Below are 4,472 nucleotides of genomic sequence, written 5' to 3'. Positions count from 1 at the left end.
TTACTTTCCCTCCCTTTGTTGCTTCAGGCATTCTTCTTTCTTTCTGGTTTCCTTTTACTATTGAAGCCAGGAAGGGAGAAAATAGGAAGGAAAGATGTGGTACGTGGTCCAATTTAGTGCTCTGTTCTCCTGTGGTTCTTTTAGGTGAAAGATGCCCTCCTTCTTGCTTTATGTGGGAACCATGCAGCCATGTGAAAAGGCTGCCATTAGTAGGTCTTTGTTTGGCCCTGCCTCACTTATTAAGCAAAAGTTTCTAGCATCCTCTCAATCAATAATTCCCATACTCAGCTTCTCCCTTCTTTCCTTCACCAGACACTGAAGGCAAACTAGGACAGTGTGTACAGAGCCGATATTTCCTGCATCCATGTGTTGCACGCCCCCATTCAATATGCAAGCTGTGCTGGGGAAGTTAAGCAAGGAAGAAAACAGCGCAGAAATGGAGTTTCACTAAAAGCAGTCTGACTTCCAACAGTTCCTTTTTACTTCATGGCCCTACAGGTACACTGCAGAGTAATAGTTTCACTTCGGGATGGAGTAGTAGGGTAGAAAGGGAATCTCCCTGACCCATCATGAGGAATTTCTGATGTCCAACTGCTAGCTGCCTCCATCTAGCACAGTGGTAGCAAACTTATGGTACTCCAGATGCTCATGGACTACAATTCCCATCAGCCCCTGCCAGCATGGCCAATTGGTTCGCCACCACGGATCTAGCATAATCACATAGTTTCTGTAGGTAGTTAGTTTTTAGGATTTTTTTTCAGACATAGCCACAGTGTTTTATTCATTCTGGACCACCCCCATCCCCTGAGAAACTTCCTTACACTTCCAAACTCTTTCAAACAGTCCCTCATAAAGAAATCTAGAATTATTGCCACTGAATTATATGTTCGAACTCCAATATTACCCCCAAATTGTGCAAATGGTGTGTGGTTGATTATGTCATAGATGACTTCTTCTGCATTGTCACATTGTAGCCAAATCTGATGGGCTGCATTATCATATTACCTACATGATTCCTTCTTGGCCAGATTTGTCTTAGGAAGAAACACTTTGTTTTGTTTTTAAAATGGTGCCACCTGGTGTTTGGGAAAGTTTGTGGGGCCAGGCGGGTCTCTTGCCCAGCAAGGCTTCTGATTGGCCATTAGAGATTTGAGTGGCTGTACTGATGTTTAAAAACATTGCTTTGGCAGCAGCTGCCGAAATAGCACAAGGACCTGTGTTGTGTGACTGTACAGTAGCAGTTGGCAACTGGTTCTGCCTCCTGTGGTAGCCAATTTAGTGACTCTGTCCACAATTCTGCATTCGAACTCCAAACATGTCTGCACTGCTCTCAGACAGTCAAGGTGATATACAGGGTTCCTCCTCTTCCTGAAGCCTCATAACAACCAGATGAGGAAGGTAGAGTGATGAAAATGATGAAGAGAATGATGAAAATTTGAACCTGGGTTTCACTATTACTAGTTTAATACCCTAATTACTATTCAACACATCTACTAGCCTCTTGTATTGGCAGAATTGCCTCTACAATAAGGAGGAATACAAATTCGATGCCTATATACATGTGACTTTACTTTGTGCTACAAAACAATGGGATGTTGTGGGCCTAGCATTATGTGGGTACACAGCACTAGCATTATAGACTTTGTAGGGATATAAAAAAGGTCTTTGGAGATTCATACAATTGTGTCATTTGTTCCCATTAGAACTATTGTGGGTTTTTCATACCATCATTAACAGTTGCTTGGAGATACTTTAGAAATTCTGGATTTTTTAAAAAAACTGCATCTTGGCATATACAATAACGTTGGGAATTTGTGTTTTATAACATATTGTGTAACTATCATCACAGAAAATTCTTGTTGAGCTGTGTTTTGGAGATGGGAAGGAGGAGACAACAGAACCCGAGAAACAGGAACCAATTAGTACTTGATAAATGTTCCTTGTGAAAGTAATATTGGAATCTAAATCTCTATAGAATTGTTTTTAAATGAATGCTATTTTTATGGTAAAGGCATTCCTGCAAAAAGAAGATCATGGGAGTAATCCTAAGTAGCTCTACTTAGATAGCAAGTTCCATTTTGTTCATTGGGCTTACTCTCGGGAAAGTAGATTGAACTGCTTAAGCCACATGGGTGCCACTTCTCTTTTCTGTGTGGTCACTCTTTTTGCAGAGCAAATGTCTTTACTCTCAGAAGAAAAATAGTTGGATTGTTCTAATGTCTTCTTGGAAACCCTTTGCTAACAGATCTTTTGAAACAAAGACAACAGGCATTTGTCGGCCCCACGATTGTGTTTATTAATACATGCATGTAAATTTTTTGCCAGGCATATAGTTGAAGACAGCGACAGTGAAACAGATCAGCTGGCCTCCCTACCCTTCCCCCTTCCCTCGCCTCTTCCTTCCTTCCCTTGTTCCTTTCTCCCCTTCTACTTGGTTCTTATATTCCACCTGACACTACTTTCTGGGGAACCTGGGAGGGGTTTTTTGGTGTGTTGCTGCTGTTCTCCAATTCCATTATAGACCATCCTCACCATCCAGAATTCCTCTCTTTATTATATGCAGACAGGATGCCATCTTATTAGGTTAAACTGGACATGATGGATTTCAATTTAATGTTTTAATTTGATATTGATATTGAAATCATATTCTAAATTATTGTTGGGGGCTGCCCTGAGCCCAGCCTGGCCAGAGGAGGGTGGAGTATTAATGGAATAAAATAAAATAAAAGAGCAGCCCACTTCCAGTTTTATCTAAACAGTGTTTTCTAAAAACACAATTAAGACTGGGTATTTAGGTGGGATTGGGGATGAAGGCAATCATTTGACCCCTTCCTCCTCTGTTTGCTCTGGTCCTTTTCTCGTCTTGTTACCTCGACCAGGGGCCTTCCCTTGATGTTTCTGCCTTTCCTCTCTGTCTACAGTTTTCTGCTTTTGTGCGCATCACCAGAGATACTGGCCTCTTCCACGTGAGGTTGGGGGTGGGTGAGAAAAGGCATCCCCGGCCACTGAAGCACTCCCCCTTCCCCTATGTTGTGTGGGTACAGAAGTGCTGACATGACAAACATTTGCGGGGGGGGGGGGGTTCCTTCCTTTCCAGCTGAGCCACAGTGTAAACACTGTAGCTGAGCCAAGAAAAAAAAACCCCGTAAAGGGTTAAAAAAAAACCCTGCAGGGAAACCAAGTACACATGGATACTCACAGCTGCTTGGTGCTTTCCCCAATCGGTTGGGTTTAATGAGGTTTTTTTTTAATGTGGGGAATAGAGGAGCTACACAAGTTATATTGAGCTTGGCGTCATGAGGATGCTCCCGAAAACAATAGAGGCTTCCTGCAGTCCAAATGGTAGCAGGATCCCCATGTGGAAGCAGCCCCCGAAACATCCTTTAACTGTGCTATATCTGAAGCCAAATTGGGGGGAAGAAGTGTGTGTTTTTCAACGTCAATATTGCATGTGAATATCTGCCTGTCCTCCAGAAAGCTCCGGGAAACACATATGAAATGATTCCACTTTATTCTCACAATAGTCAGAGAAACAGCAACCGAATCAACACATCCATTGGAATGAAATGGTAGAACGTTGAAGTGGCTGGTTGAACTGTTCCATGTCATGCTTCTAGTGGAGAGTTGCATGATCAAATGTGAAAAAAAATTCTCTGGAAGTTAATTTTAAAAAATCTTACAGCAGGGAGAGGGCTAGGCAGAAACTATTAAGCCTGATCTACTCGGTTTCTAATTGCAGGGAGTGGGATCTTTATAGAGGAGTATATAGTAGCTTCTATCTGTAGTATGATGTGGTACAGTCCATTCCACCTGTATGTGAGTAAGTAAGGAAAAGATGAAGTTTTCCTTGGCTGCATCCATATATCTTGGTGGTGTAGTGGTTAAGAGCAGCTGCACTGTAATCTGGAGAACTGGATCTGATTCCCTGCTCTATCACTTGAGCTGTGGAAGCTTATCTGGTGAACCAGGTTAGCTTGTGCACTCCAACACATGCCAGCTGGGCGCAGTGGCGGAGCTACAAAGGGGATGCGCCATGCACACGCCTGGGGGCAGAAAATCGCCCCCAGGCCCCTCCCCCCTGACCCCCCCTCGCGGCACCCCCCATCCCCTTCCCACACTTACCTTAGTTCCTTTCCTTTTCCTAGAACTTTTTCAGGCTGAAAAAAGGCCTTTTCACAGTACAGGCTAAAAACGGCCTGAGGAACTACAGTTCCCAGGAGACCTTGGGGCTCACAAGGTCTCCTGGGAAGTATAGTTCCCATCAGGCCGTTTTTAAGCCTGAACTGTGAATAGGCCTTTTTTTTCAGCCTGAGAAAGTTCTAGGAAAAGGAAAGGAAGTAAGGTAAGTGTGGGAAGGGGGCGCGCCATGGGGGGGGGGGAATATAGACTGCGCACTGGGCGCAGTTTGGCCCATCTATGCTGGGTGACCTTGGGCTAGTCACAGTTCTTTGGAGCTCTCTCAGTCCCACCCA

This window comes from Sphaerodactylus townsendi, linkage group LG03 (genome assembly GCF_021028975.2).
Source record: "Sphaerodactylus townsendi isolate TG3544 linkage group LG03, MPM_Stown_v2.3, whole genome shotgun sequence".
Taxonomy (NCBI): Eukaryota; Metazoa; Chordata; class Lepidosauria; order Squamata; family Sphaerodactylidae; genus Sphaerodactylus; species Sphaerodactylus townsendi.
The sequence above is the reverse complement of the archived record's forward strand: the minus strand, read 5'-3'. Positions refer to the sequence as shown.